This window comes from Micromys minutus (genome assembly GCF_963924665.1).
Source record: "Micromys minutus genome assembly, chromosome: 11".
Classification (NCBI taxonomy): domain Eukaryota; kingdom Metazoa; phylum Chordata; class Mammalia; order Rodentia; family Muridae; genus Micromys; species Micromys minutus.
This window is the reverse complement of record NC_137980.1, coordinates 30045099-30060343: the sequence shown is the minus strand read 5'-3', so window position 1 is coordinate 30060343 and position 15245 is coordinate 30045099. Positions and strand designations below refer to the sequence as shown.

At 44.5% G+C, this 15245-nt stretch overlaps 1 protein-coding gene, 1 long non-coding RNA gene and 1 pseudogene across 17 annotated transcripts in view; all 3 read right to left on the bottom strand.

Annotated features, from left to right (window-relative positions):
• SEC31A (SEC31 homolog A, COPII coat complex component) overlaps positions 1-2507 on the bottom strand; it is a 56247-nt gene extending 53740 nt beyond the window's left edge. For 13 of the 15 annotated variants that reach the window (XM_080925360.1, XM_080925369.1, XM_080925370.1 and 10 more), the window contains exon 1: positions 2391-2503. The gene's annotated coding sequence lies outside the window, so the exon portion shown is untranslated. Of the gene's footprint in view, positions 1-2390 lie in introns of all 15 variants that reach the window. The other 2 variants (XM_080925367.1, XM_080925368.1) reach the window with 2 other exon arrangements.
• LOC308427381 lies at positions 976-3193 on the bottom strand (annotated as a pseudogene). The gene is made up of 3 exons (XR_013975667.1): positions 3189-3193; positions 2191-2676; positions 976-1031 (listed from the first exon to the last, which is right to left on the bottom strand). The product of XR_013975667.1 is annotated as an uncharacterized misc_RNA (transcript).
• Positions 3194-6255: 3062 nt separating this feature from the next.
• Positions 6256-14197, bottom strand: LOC308426990. Its single transcript, XR_013975231.1, has 5 exons — positions 14095-14197; positions 13851-14003; positions 10461-10531; positions 7765-7822; positions 6256-6513 (listed from the first exon to the last, which is right to left on the bottom strand). It is a non-coding gene; the product is annotated as an uncharacterized lncRNA (long non-coding RNA).
• Positions 14198-15245: the final 1048 nt, after the last annotated feature.

The following is a 15245-nucleotide window of genomic DNA, read 5'->3' as shown; positions in this document are numbered from 1 at the left end:
TCTCCCACAAAGCTATCCACATCCCATCTTGCGAGAATTAAATGAGGCTTTAGCATGTTTAGTACACTGTCTAGCTCACAGTAAATAAATACAAATAACAGCTATTCTGAAATCACAACTTAAAGGGCCTGAAGAAACGGCTCACCTACTAAGAATACTTCCTGTTCTCAATTCACAGTGTAAATAGTCTATCCCAACAAGTCTTAAGAATACATCTAAGTGCTAGGCAAGGTGGCACGCAGAGGTGTGCAATTCTAGTGCTGGAGACTACAGGTAGGAAAGCAGCAGTTTGGGGCCAGCCTGGGCTACACACGTCTCAAAATAAAAAAAGCAAGAGTTGGGGATGCAGCTCACAGTGCCTACCTATAATATCCAAGGTTTTATATTGCTCCCCTCAATTTAAAAAAAAAATAAAAATAACACAAGAAAAATTATGTTCCAGACAAGAACTCTTAATTTTTTAACTTTCCATGATAATTACATTAAATTAAGTGGAAACTTTCTTCTTCCTAGTGATTTTCTTTAGTATTTTTACATTATAGGCATATGTGTTTGGGTCTATGTAGGCTTACACATGCATGTGAATACAGGTACCCTCAGAAGCCAGAGGAGTCAGGTCACCCTGAAGCTAAGCTTGCAGGTGACTGTGGGCCACTTGATATGGGAGCCAGGAAGAGCAGTGTGTACTCTTAACTACTGAGCCAACTCTGCAGGCCTCAACTCATTTTCACATTGTGAGTCTTATGTAGCAGCTCTTGAGCCAACAGAACTATTCTGTCAAAAACAGCAGCTCTGCAAAAAGCTGCCCCACACCTCAGAAGTGTGAAGTCAGAGGTAATGGACTCAGCACCTTTGATTCTTAAGTGAGGAGTACAAAGCCCTTCTGGTACTATTTTTAGTAAAAGTCCATGTGGGCAGAATAACTCACAAAGGATAGGAGTATTTGTTCTTCAAGAGTTAGCATTATCAGCTGTTCCAGGTTCACCTCATTCAACCAAATTTTTAAAAAATCAACCTGTTATCATACAAATCTGCAAGATAAAATGTTAGGAGACGAAGTTAATCTACAAAAAAAGGAAACCCTTCAGGAGTACAAGCCTGAGATCCCACAACTTGGGAGGCTAGAGGAGAAGGGTCAGAATTCAAGGTCATCCTCAACTAGTCAATAAGTTTGAGACTACTCTGGGCCATGGGAGACCCTATCTCAAAGAATAAGGGGGAGGAGGGAGAGAGAAAGAAAAAAATTATATCTGTATTACTTGACAAGTTTTTAATGTGGGATTTTCGAACTTCATGAAATTACACAGAAAATTCTACCCAGGTATGTGCATACACCTTACACATGTTTTTCTAGGAAGATTAGTCTTTCCAAAGGGGAATTAAAATGCCAAAAGATTGATAATCATTGCTTTTTACAGTTCACAAATGTCTTTCTACTCAGAAAAAAAAATGTTTACAAAAAGAACCAGTGAAATCCAAAACTCATCTCAAATCTCACATTTCCACACTCCATAGTGTGTAACATATTCACAATTAGATAGAAATTATCCAAAAGTTCTTATTCCCTGCAAACCTTTTTTGGTTTGCTGTAACCAAGAATTAAAGCAACAAGGACAGAACTACTTAAAAGGGCAGTACATTTTAGCCAACTCCTGAATGATCAGGATATAAGGGATACTGTGACATACACGAGCTACTAATTATATATATTTTTATATATTTAGTATATGTGCTATATATATTAATGCTACAATTGTAGACAACAACAAAAAAACAAGTTCCAGCTTTGTACAGTTTAACAATTTGAAGTAACTATCAAAAACTCTTAGAACAAGAAGACCTACAGAATTAGTTCTACGAGTTCACAGAAAAAGTTAATCTGCCCACAAGTCCAGGCAAATATTTTATAACTGCCTCACAAAGTAATTTAATACAACAGCAGCAAAATCGTACATTTTTGAAGTACAGGCCGTGATTAGTGACTGCTGTCCCTAAATAATACAATCGTAGTTAAGTGATAGTAGTCTTCCTTTCAAATCTATGAACCTTTAAATTTGGCAACAGTTCAAACGCAATTCAAAACAAAATCTCAACCTAACTGAAGTCAAAGAAATAATCCCGAGGTCTGTTTCCCTTTCATGCCCTTGGGGATCGCACCACTTTGTGCAGAGGGTCTGAAAGGCTCCTAACCTCACTCACTCCCGAGCAGGGCAGCCTGGAAACCTTGGTAAAGGATGACGGCCGCGATCACTCGGCTGCTGCCGCGACTCCAGGCGTTGTCCCGGCGGGGCCGAACTAGACTGGGGCGCGCCGTCAGCGGAGAATGGGCCTCGGGCCTCGGCAGCGGACACCGAACCTGGCGAGGGGCAGGAAACAAACGGCGGACACACCTGGCGGACCTCAGCGACCTGTCCTGCGTTAGCCGGCGAACGTCGGACTCTCGCAGGATCCGCCGCCGCCCCTCCTCCGCGGCCCAGGGCCACCTCCACGCTCCGCTCCAACGTGGCAGCCGCAGCCCCGCCTGCGGGCCGCCACTTCCGGGTGCGGCGACTCGCCACGCCCACCCGGCAGGCCGGCACTTCCGGGAGCAGCAGTTCGCTCCTCCCACCCTGCGGGACTTCCGGGAGCTGCGTCTCCGGAAGGCTAGTTCGGGCGGGAGGTGAGGACTCAGTCGAGCTTCATAAGGAGGCGCCTAACGTAAGGATGCGTCCTCTTGGCGGTGGATCAAGGGGAAGTCACGCTGGGCGTCTCCGTCTGGGAAGAAGAGCGGTGACCGCGGGGACGCCACGTAGCACTCCTGTGAGGCGTCAGCAGCTGCTGGCGACAATACCCACACTGGACAAAACGTGCAGAACTGGACTGCAAGGACCGGTTCAGATTGTGGTTCGGCTAAGTTAATTATTGGTTCTGCGTTTTCCTTTTGAGCACTTACGTGATCTTGTCGCACACACCCAAAGGCTAACTAACTGTACACAGTCTTGCGTGAGTGAGGTATATAGAATAAAGTTAGTATCCTTAATATTTCAGTAACTATCCATGGTATTGGCAACCTCCAACGGGGTGTTGTGTGTAGGTGGGTAGATGGGAGCATTTGAAATTTCGATTAGGGATATAAACTAGTAAGTGGAAATGTAGAAGCTGGTCTGTAGACCAAAAGAATGAAATGGGTGCTGAGTTGGGCGTCATACCTCATGCATATGATGCCACACTCAAGAAGTAGAGGCAGGAAGATCAGGAGTCTGAGTTCAGGTCACCCTAGGCTGCAAAAGAGCCTTTCTTGAAAAGCAAAACAAAATATACCACCACCAAAAGCTGGACTTAAGGTTTAACAGTTAAGAGCATGTGCTGCTTTTGCAAAGGACCCGTATGGTAATGCACAACCATTTGTAGCTCTATTTTTAAAGGACCCCACACCATCTTCTGACCTCCAGCAATATGTTCATGCAATAGAACACATAAATACAGGCACTCAACACGTAAAAAAAAAATGGATAAACCATAAAATAAGAAATCATGTGCTGAAATCCCCTATCCCAACTTAAGCTAGCTCTAGAATGCTTCTGTCATTTTTAGCAGATGAGGCTGGCTTGGGACCCTCTGGTCCCAGACACTTAAAAGAATATTACTAGCTCCCTTGGTGCTTCCAACCTAACAATGGTTGTTACAGTTTAACAACCATTGTGTTGCCTTGTTGCACTCTTTATTTAGGGTGGAATTATCAGTGAAATCAAGCACCTGGACTGAACTGAGGTCTCCTAACATATCACACTTGTTTACCACACCCAACTCTCCTTAACACCTTTCTTAGGCTCCTTAAAGAAATGCTTCTTTATTGAACACAAACTGTAAGGAACCTGAACTTTGAGGCAGAAGCAGGAAGATTGTGAGACCAGCCTGAACTACATGGTGACACCTTGTCTTTCCATACTGAGGGTATATGTTATAGTAAGAGTTTTTGCATAGCATACACAGGCTGTTGTCCTGAGTACTGGAAAGTGGAAGTTTTAAAACACAAGTTTACAGGACTGAGAAAATGGTAGCCCACCCCCACCCCAAGGACAGGGCAGGGCCCATGTAACAGCTTAGGGCAGCAGCCAGCATCTTTTAACTCCAGCAGTAGAGGGACAGATAGGCAGTGATACCCAGAACATAAGGGACTTCCAGGGTGTAGTAAAGGACAGTCCCAGGCTGAACATGAGTGGCACAATCAGACACGGGGGTGGGGTTGTGCTCTGACTTTAATAGAGGAACCAAAGGCATATACTAGGTAAGTGCATTACCACTAACCTAGACCTACAACCTTGGTCGTTTATTGAGAAAAGTCTTCACTAAGTTACCAAGCTGTCCATGAGCTTGATAACCTAAGGTCCCCGAGTAGCTGGGATTCTGTCCTGTACCATCAGGTGGACTATGGACTAGTATTAAAGTGATAGCTGTACAATATCAGAATTGGCAAAAGGACTGCCTGTACTTATAAAAGAAAAAACTAGTACCATTCACAAGTCTTTTAGTTCATCTCAGTGAACTAATCACTGTTGATGTTGATAAAAATGAAACCTTTTGAAAGTTCCTTTCTAGGCTGATTTACTCACTGAAGCCAGAATGGGGGTAAGGACGCATTTGGTAGTCAGTCAGTGAATCCAGCAGGTCAGAGAGGTAGCAGAGCTGCCTGGGCTACAGCTCAAGTCCTGTGATGGAAATCTGAGCAGACGGGTTAGTGGCACTGCTGTCAACACATCCTGCAGGACCTCAGAAAGGCCTCTTCTCCTAGGCCAATCATGGCTGTTTGGGTCTCTTCTGGGGCTTCAAGCATGAAGTCTTTTTAATTTTAACTATGTGTCTACGAGGGTGGGGGGTGGACATTGAATACAGGCACCTGCAAAGGACCAGAGGTGTCAATTCACCTTTGGTTCCTCTCTGAAAGGACATTATTAGCTCTTAACCCTTAGACCATGTCTTCAGCCCCTACATGAAAGCTGTCCTTACCTCCTGTCAATGACTGTCAGGGAACAGGGAGCATTCACGACTGGCTTTTACCCAACTTGGTAAGGGCATAGGGCTCCACTTACTTAAGCTAGTTCCACTTAGACTTCAAGGGGGAAATGTGACCAGAAAGGCCTTAGTGAGCCTCACTGGGTTTTAGAGAAATGAGTAGCTCAGGTACAGCTGAGGAAAAGAGGGGAAAGAGCAAATTATAGTGGCACATGCCTACAATGCCAGTATGTGGGGAGGCACAAAGTTGGAGGTCATCCTCAGCCTGGGCTGAGATTCTCAAGAAAACAGCAGCCCACAGTGAGCTAAAGAACACAGACAAGCCATTTACTGTTAATAAAGTCAGACCTAACTGAAGTTTCTACTGTGGAGAGAATAGCTTTTTGAGGAAGTTCCAGAAACTTACCTAATGAGGAGTCTACAGCAAGAGGTCTGACCCCTGGGGAGAAAAGGGGATCAGTGACCCTAACTCCTAACAGCGTCTCTCCAAGAAATCAACGGTTCAATCGATACCCAAGGTACAAGCCTCTAAAGGAGTGATTCACCTTTTTGAAGACTCCAGACAAGGGCCAATACCTACAGGTTAACATGGGTTCCAGTTACTGGATCAGATGTCATCAAGTCCTCAGATGAAATCGGTCTCAGTGATACAAGCCAGAAGGGAAAGACAATGGGGTGAAAGGAAATGATTAAGTGGAGACCAATGGGGTACAGCCTGTTGGGTAAACAGATTCTACTTCTCAGTGGCTGCCAACTCCAAAGGAGCCCAAGAAAGTGATGAGCTGCCTCACAAAGGGAACAATCTCTTTTCTACCAGACGAAGCAAAGCAGTTTGACCCTCAGACATACTACAGACCCAACTAACAGGTAGGAATGATAAAGTCTCCCACAAAGACCAGGGGCACTAGTCCCCAACTACTAAGTGATGGTAACTGAACACCCCTACTGGGGACCTTTGGATGTCACCAGAAAGTTGCCCTGAACACAAATGCAGAGCAGGCCAAACTTGCACTTGATTGAAGGAGAGTCCTAACTCAGGAGTTTTAGCTTCCCCCACCCCTTGTATGGGCAACAAATGCATGCATTGGAGTAGCAAACAATAAAAGAGCTCACCAAGCCAGAGGAAAATGGTGTTTATTATTACACTACAAATGAGCAGCAGCAGACTGTGGCAGAAGTATGTCTGTGAAAGGACAAACTGGTGCTTTTATTAGGCAGCTACATCATTTAGTTAGTGTGCTTTCTGCAATGAAATGAGGTCACTTCTGTTTGCCTGAGCTAGCCCTCTACAGAAAGCAACTTGGACAGGAAGTTACAGTTCATTTGACTGGCTGAAGACAGCATCAACACACCACTCACTCTCGCTTTTTCTCCACATTGCAGACTTCTAATTCATATTCACAGAGCTGAGCTAGAGAGCCGGCTCACTAGTGAAGAGAGTTTGTTGCTCATCCAGAGGCTGGAGAGTTCAGTCTTCAACACCCAGCTCGGTCAGCTCACAGCTGCCTGTAAGTGAGGACACTGCAGACAAACAGCATTACCATTACAAATAAATCTTTACAAAAAGGGAAAGTTACAGTTCTTTTGACAGTTTGACCCCTTTCCCATTTCAAAAGAGGATAAAGTTTGAACAAAACTATCACAAAGCATCTAGTTCGTTCCATAATCCTTTGCACTGTGTTTACATTTCAAAAAAATAGCAACATTCTAAAGTTTCAGTTTTACTATTTGATTTTGTAAAATTAATTCATTTACTTATTATGCATATGTGGTCAGAAGACAACTTTCAGGAGTCAGGTCTCTTCCACACTCCGTCCCAGGTCAGCAGACCTGTGAGAACAGGTTTGTTAGATACAGCAGGAGTGGGGCACCGGCCCTGCAGAGGAGGAAGGCAAATTACAGGGACATGGGTCTCCCTGTAATACAAGAGCCTGGGCTCTGGCCCAGGGGTCATTTTGTTTTTAGTTTTTCAATATTTACAGACTAGTTGTCAAAAAACTTTTGACTTTTCCATTATTGACAGAAATAAAGGTTGTTTTGAACCAAGAAGACATCACAGGCCAGTATGCAGGCGTGCCATGAGGAGAGGGTTGTTAGCAGAAAGAACTAGAACCATGAACTGCAGACTAACTAGTTCCCATCTCCCTTTTGCAATTTGTTCCTTTAACTTCTGGGCTATACTTGATGTCAAAGCAACATTCTTCATCCAGAAAGAGGTAAGTACCCCTTTTAGCAGCTGGCAGGTCTGGCCCCCACAAGTCTCCCTTTTACTGGTGGTTGGAAACAACCACCTGTCCATTTGGTCCTGTATGGCCATTAGAAAACTAATGTAAAGAGGCCATGAAAGAGTAACCCCTGTACATCCACACCCACTCCAGCACTGACTCCTAATCCAACTCATGGGTGTGGCCCGTCTGCAGTAATATTTAGGCAGGGGAGTTAAGCCAGGGTACAAATACATGTCCAGTTGGCTGATGGGCATACATTCTTCCACACATAAAGAAAATGCCCATGGGTGACACCAGGAGAACAGTTACTGGCTCTGACACTGCCAAAGGTTTGGTTACACTGGTCCCCAGTCATGTCTCCTACTGGTTGCAGCCTCAGTTATTTCTACACATCAGGACTCTGGGGAAAAAAACCAAGCCAGCAATCATGGAAATCCCAGTTATCTGAAAGACTGAGGCAAAATTAGAGCTGAAGGCCAGCCTAGTAACTTAGAAGTCCCTGACTCTACACATAGAACAACTTAGTAAATTTACAAATCCTTACCTTACAAATCTTCAAATTACTCAATTACTCTTAGGAAAAACGTCCTTTGATCTTGTTCCTACAAGAAAGAGACAAATCAGTGCAAAATTACACCATGTATTTAAATCCTGAATCTGAAGGGCAGTGGAGAAATCAGACATGTGCACCTGTTGTATTCAAGCTCTACTTAGAAACACTTTATTCTCTCCACCTGGCCCTTTAAGATGCATATGTTTACAACCAAGTATCAACTCTCTAATGTAAAACATGTCAAAAAACTTCATAAAGCCTACTTCAAGTATATTACTCTAATATCTACCTTGTTCACCTTAGCATTGTCTTCTCATCACCAAGCAAGCCGCATATAAAAACATCTACCTTAAATAATAAAACTGCTTATTTTGTGCTTCAAGTGTAATATATATCCTTAAGAGTTATTTATTTTATGTTATATGTAAGAGTGTGTGTGAATGCATGTGCCCAAAGAAAAGGGATTCAGATCCCCCAGGATTGAAGTTACAGGTGGTTTCGAGCAGCCATGACAGTGCTGGGAAGTGAGCCAAGTCTTCTGAAGGCAGCCAGTACTCTACCACTGACCCAGCTCTCCAGCCACTTTATACAGAATCAGTATTCCTTAGGTTTCTAAGATCTTCCTAGCAGGCGTGGCCAACCTGCACCCAGATTCAACACCATGTGTGAGAAAAGACAGCCATGACTACACCCACGGTTGCAATCACACTCAAACCTAAGAACCTCGTGTGCGGTTCTGGTAGCCCAATTGTGTTGCTCTCACGCTTCAACTTTGAAGGTGACCATGTCTACCTCAACTGCAGGGAAGAGCAATGAAAGGCCTCCAGACAGCCAGTATCAGGCTCCTAGTGTTGGGCGGTCTTGGGTCATCAGCCAGCCGAGCACCGGAAGTGTGGGAAGAGCTCACTGGAGGTGGGAAGGGCACACCTTCTGGTGGCAGATCATAGAAGTTTTTGCCTCCCAGCAGCTTGCCAACCTCTTGCTGGTATCAGAACCCAGTTCTTGTAGATTCCAATGTTTCTCTACCACGTCGGAACTTGTGGACTGAACAGCCACCAGCTTCCTGGCTTCTTGCTGCTGGGCTAGCTGGACCACAGCCCGTGAGGCCCTCTAGTAAACCTGCCTTTGATACACGCATGTATGTGTGTATCCATCATCCTTTAAAGAACCCAGACTGTTACAGTATTCTACAGAAAAGCAACATTCTGACTTCAGTCAGTCGGTCTAGAATCTCCTCTCTCACCAAGAGAAGCCAGTGCCCACAAAGGGACAAAGAAGCACCAGGGAGACAAGTGCTTTGCAAATATATGCACATCACACTTTATATAAATCAAGCTTTGGGGGAAATGAGACCTAATTTTTATTATAGTCTAGTTCCACCAGCTTTTCTAATTACCTCCATAATTAAGAAGAAATGTAAATCATTCGGACTGCAAACATGTTTAAATGCCCTAGGAACTAAGGTCAGCCTGGTCTACATAGTTCCAGGACAGCCAGGACCATGTAGAGACTGACTTGAAAAGCAAAAGTGAAGGTTAGGAGAACAAACCATTAGGCTGGAGGGCTGGCTGAGCAGTTAAACATTTTTAAATAAAGGAACCACTTACTTGGACATGTGTACTCTTATACTCACTCACTGAATTCAAATACTAAATCCAAATCATAAGAATGAAGTAAATGGACACTTTAAAGAAGCTAGTTGATAGTCCACCTCCAAAACACTTGCTCTGACCTCTCTATGAATAATTAAGATGGGGCAGACTTCCTAAACCAAGATTTAAAAGTTTCCTTATCATGGTCTTTTCCCTCAGGGGAAGCTGAACGAATTGACAAAGCAAGTCTGAAAGCTAACATATGGTTCTCAAGTTAGGTCCACTGACAATGATAAACAAACTATGGGAATACCTACACCTATCCTAGGAACCTCATAGAGTAATGTCTGTTACTTTGAGCCAACTTGACTTTAATAAAAGGCTCAATTCATATTCATATCCAAGAAGAAAAATGTAAAATTTAGGACTACCTACATTTGGTAGCCGAAAGCCCAGAACTTCAACACACTTTCTAGAGCAAAGAAAATCTTTAAAATGGAGACCTTGTGAATGAGTTACGGTGGGGCACAGCATTAAAGGTGCTGACAGAACCAGCCAGGAATCTGACAAAAGTCAGGTGCTCAAGAGACACAGCACCAACGCTCCAGTAAAGTTGACAGTTATAGCCATAGGGCTATCGCAGGAAACTGGAAAATAAAGGCTCACACTACAGCAAAATGACTACAGCTCACAGCGCTACAGCTGAGCTCTCAAACTTGGGTCCCATTCATAGCAGACATGGCAGTTTCACAACTATGTCCAACTCCAGCTGCAGGAATCTGATGCCTTCTTACGCCCTTCTTGGGCACCATGCATGCACATGGCGCAGACATACGCAGGCAAAACACTTACACACATAAATAAAGGACCCACCATTAAGACAGTTGAATGTCTGAGACTAAGGTCTCAGGTAAGAACTTCCAAGTTGTCTTCTAACCTCCATACAAACAAACACAATAATAAAAACTTTGCCACCCCCAAAATAGGTAATTAAGATTTCACCAAAAACTTGTGAAATTCTAGTTTTTACCTGCATAACCTTTCCCAGACTGTATCACTCAGAATACCTAACACATACAGAACAGATTACTATACCTTTCCTGTGCATTTCATAATCATCTTTCAATGCCACACATCTATTCCAGACATCACCGAGAACACAATTCCTGAAAGAGAGATTTTAATCATGTGGTGGGGCTGACAGCTGTTAACACACACTCCCTTTAGTCAAGCTTACATATCCTCATTAGTTCCTCAGTAATCACAACAGCTCATTATGTGAACAGCAGTGAAGGGTTTAATCATTGGATATGCAGCGACTAGAGGAAACAGGACCAAGCACACAAAACACTCCATGTCTACGCAAGTGCTCTAGTGTCTCCTAAAGTTGTTTAGGGCCATAACATTTAAGTACATGTGTTCTGCACAGTTCCCCACTTGTCAGTAGCCCAATTACCAGATGAGACCAGAAATATTCAGAGCAGTAGGGCTATAGACTTGTAGGACTATGAGGACCCCTGTATCTGTTCCAGGAAACTCATGGCAGCGGGCACCCAATTAAACATGCATCTGACTTTAGATGCTCCACCTTCTTTCAGCTCAGCTGCAACTCCCACCCCTTGTGATTATCTTAGTTTCTAAAACCAAGTGGTGGTTTGAATGAGAATGGCCCCTAACAGGCTCACATGATTTATCCCCAGATGAGCTAACAGGGAAGGATTAGGAGGTGAGGCCTTGTTGGAGCTCTCTGCTGGCAAAGCAGAATGTAAAGCTCTCAGCAACCGCTCCAGTACCACACCCTCCTGCCTGGCTACCCCAGAGTAATGGGTAATGGACAGCAACAGAATACTAAGACACCTAGGATTCCCACGTCTCTAGCAGTGTCATGGCATTCAGCAGTACCTCGTGTTCTTTTTTTTTTTTTTTAATGTGAGTATATTGTAGCTATTTTCAGACAGACCAGAAGATCCCATTAGAGATGGTTGTGAGCCACCATGTGGTCGCTGGGAATTGAACTCAGGACCTCTGGAAGAGGAGTCAGTGCTCTTAACCACTGAACCATCTCTCCAGCCCTTCATGTTCTTTAATATGTAACAATGTAGAAAAACAAAAGTATTCTTGGAGTACCAGTCACAAAATTTTCTCCAATCATAACCCTCATGCTTTTAAAAAAATGTTTTATGTATGTATAACTGTTTTATCTGTGTGGATACCTGCATACCACTTTCATGCCTGATACTCCCAGGACTAGGCACTGGATCCCTGGAGTTAGTTATGATTGTGAACGGCCATATGGATGTTGGGAAACAAACTCAAGCCCTCCACCAGACCAGTGAGTGCTCTAAGCACCGAGCCACCCCTCCAATGACAAGTTTAATAATGTAGCCCAAGTTATCCTGGAATTCCGCATGTGTCTACGCTAACCTCACCCTCCCCCCATAAACCCTTGTACAAACACTTAAGGTTTTCTTTTGCTATCATTATGGTTTTTCAGCTTAATCTATTATCTTGTGGGGTACACAGATGTCTCCTGACTTTTATGTGGAAGCCAGCTTGTGTGGAGTCTGTATTCCCCTTCCTTTTCATTGGTTCTGGGATTGATTAAGCAATCAGGCTTGAACAAGTCCTCTCACCAGAGCCATCTCCCCAGGCCAGTTTTGGTTTGTTGTGCTACATACTGAGCCCAAAACCTTGTGCAATGCTAAACAACTAATGCTTTTCAGTAACACAGAGCAGAAGGGCACATGCCAGGAAAAGAAATTCTTAGGGTGTTTGTGAGCCAGGGTCTTGCTAAGTAACTCTGGCTGACCTGGAACTGGCCTGTCTCAGCCCCTTGAATTGCTTACTGTGGGTTTCTTACAAATTTCACGGGGCTTGGGGGCTGTTAAGAGGACATACTACAAGCTACCACCTCCAGCCTGCAAACATGTAGAAATGCAACTTTTGCCCTCTGTTGGTTGCAAATAGGGACAGGAACTTGAGAAGCAATTCTACTTAAATAATCCTAAGAACAAAAATGTATTAATACTTGTCCACTAACACTCAATGTATCACTATTAGTAAAACACTCAAAAATTAAAGACCGACAATGTAAATGCATAAAACCTAATGTCTGACACAAACAAGGTTACACTCAGGCAATAAAAAGGGTGAACCCCTTCTTTTTTGGTTTGGTGCTACACATGGTTTCTTTGTGTATCACCGACTGTCCCATCCAGGAACTCTCTGTGGAGCAGGCTGGCATTAGGAAGCAAGTGACCTGCCTCTGTAATCATTGCCTCTGCTGAGATTAAAGGTACACACTGCCACCCCTGCCTGGCAAAAAGGGAGACTGCTTGCCATTATTCGGTAGAAAAAGAAAAAGGCAGCCACAAAAATCCCATGAACTAGTGTATGATCTGAAACATACAGAGTAGGTAATCTCTACAGGAACAAAGTTGCTTCCAGGGGCTGGGGAGATAAAGGGACAGTTAACACAGTTTCATTGGGCAAGAGATATAGTGCAGTTGGTAGAGCACTAGCCTAGTGTTCACAAAGTCCTAGGTTCAAACTCCAGCACATTAACTGGGCTTGGCAGGAATGCACCACTGGGTTACTTGAGACTTGTCTAAAAAAGCAAAAAGAATGTCCTTACAGGGTGAAGTAATTCCTCTAAAACTGACCTGTACTCCCGGCCTTATGGGAGAACCGTTCAGAAAGATTAGCCAAAGTTTGAAAAGACTGTAGGAAACAAGCCTGACTCAGATAATAAAACTTTAACTGTTCTAAAAGCAAGCACAGGTCGGCGATGCAGTGGCTAACCTCCAGCACAAGTCCTGGGCTTGAGTCCCAACACTGCAAGATAAAACACAGATGTGCTGAGAGCCAATTAATAGTGAGAAACTCCCTTAAGAAGGGTTAAAGGGTGGGAGGGACGGCTCAACAGTTAAGAGCACTTGACTGCTCTTCCAAAGGTCTTGAGTTCAATTCCCAGCAACCACGTGGAGGCTCACAACCATCTGTAATAGGATCAGATACCCTCTTCTGGTGTCTGAAGACGGCTACAATGCACTGATAAAACAAATACACTCGATAAAAACATAAAGCCTTGTATTCTTGATAGTCAAGCAAACATTTGCACTATGTCTTCCTCAGCACCCGATCTCCCCCAAAGTTCATGGCCTATGTTAAAAAAAAAAAAAAAGTAAATAAAAGATAAAAAAACAAAAACCAGCAAAAGCTGTTTATTTCCTCCAAATAAAAGTATATAATGTAAAGACATGAATACACTAATAACTTGATTGACGTGGTTGACTTCAATCCTGAGTAAGATAGGAAAAAAAATCTTGTTGGACGTACATTCTGTTATCATTTGAAAGACGGAAAGAAATGAAAAGCTTTGATCAGCGACCTCCAATAAGACCTTCTCGATCGTGAAATCTATCCATCCACAATGCTTTCCCAACCTCAAACAATGACCTACCTGCCCTCTTTAAGTTTCCATACCTGTGCAGCTCCCAAGGTACTGGAGGATAGCAAGGGCCACCTAACATCTTCACTTATTAGGACACCAGAGAATCCTCCTTCAAGCTCCTGTGATATCAGATACATAGCGCCAGGTCACACCGAGAGCTCCTGCGTCACCCCCGCATCAGCGACCTACAAAAGAAGGGACGAGATGAGGGGCTGAGATCACTCTTTTGTTCCGCTGGATACACAGAACTCAACAGACATCGCGACCTGCCCCTACCCGTCTCCTGGCGCCATTCTACAACCAGTCCTCCCGGGCACGCGCCACCATCGCCAAGGCCAAAGAGAGGACAGTTCAGTCACCAGCTCGCTACTCCCCATTCTTATGTTCGCACAAAGCGCGATGGCGCCGGATTGCACGCGAGCAGGCGTAGACCGGAGGAAAGCCAGAACTCTTAACAAAAGGACCGAAAGGCAAGAGAGAACGTGCCCACAAATGCCCTTTAAGGCGACGGGCCTCTCTGATTGGCTGCTGCGACACAGCGTGGTCTGCGATTGGCTAGGCCGTCGCCGTCGGAAAACCGAAAGAAATCCCGCGCGTCCAAAGCCCGCCTTTCCGGTCAGGCCGCCCACTTCTCAGGCGGAACTGAGTTTACCGCTACTCAAGCTCTTACGGGAGCCCTGGAGAGGGAGCTCCACAGGGCAGAATAGCCGGAAATTGCTGTACAGGGGACTGTAGCCCTGGGTTGTTCCGGTGGAGGGTCGCTCCGGCTGCGTGGGCACTGTTTGCAAAGGTGGGGCAGCAGCACGCCGGATGTACGCAGGCGGACCTGTCTGGTGCTCACCGTTTGCTTTCCGGCTTGAGTGACGTTACTCAAAAGCCATTTATTTAGGCGTCTGACTTGGTAGTGATCGTCAGTAGTTTCAGCCTTTCAGAGGTGTGGTAAAAAATTTCAGAGTTGGTGATTTTGCCACCCCAGTTTGTGATAGTCAGTCATACCATGTTGAAGGCATACTGAGGACAAAAGGAGGCAAAACAAGTCCCTACTAACACTAGCGCATGGAGAACCTTTTTGGTTTATTTGTGGGGTGCTGCCTATTTATATCAGCCTCGCCCGGGAATCACATGTATGTAGCGCAAGCTGGCCTCAAACTTGGGAATCTTCCTGCCATCAGCCTTCGCAGCCCCAGCCCCGCACGATGTGAAACGTTGTTCGCATTTTCATACGTCGGAATTTGTTGAATAATGATACGTTCACATGTGATGCGAGTTCTATTGGGTGTGATTTAGCAAGTTAATAATTGGGAGTTTGAGAGAGAGAGAGGGAGGGAGGGAGGGAGGGAGGGAGGGAGAGAGAGAGAGAGAGAGAGAGAGATCAACCTCAGCTGTAACTCTCCAGGAGCTGGCCAACTGTTTTGTTTTTGTTTTGT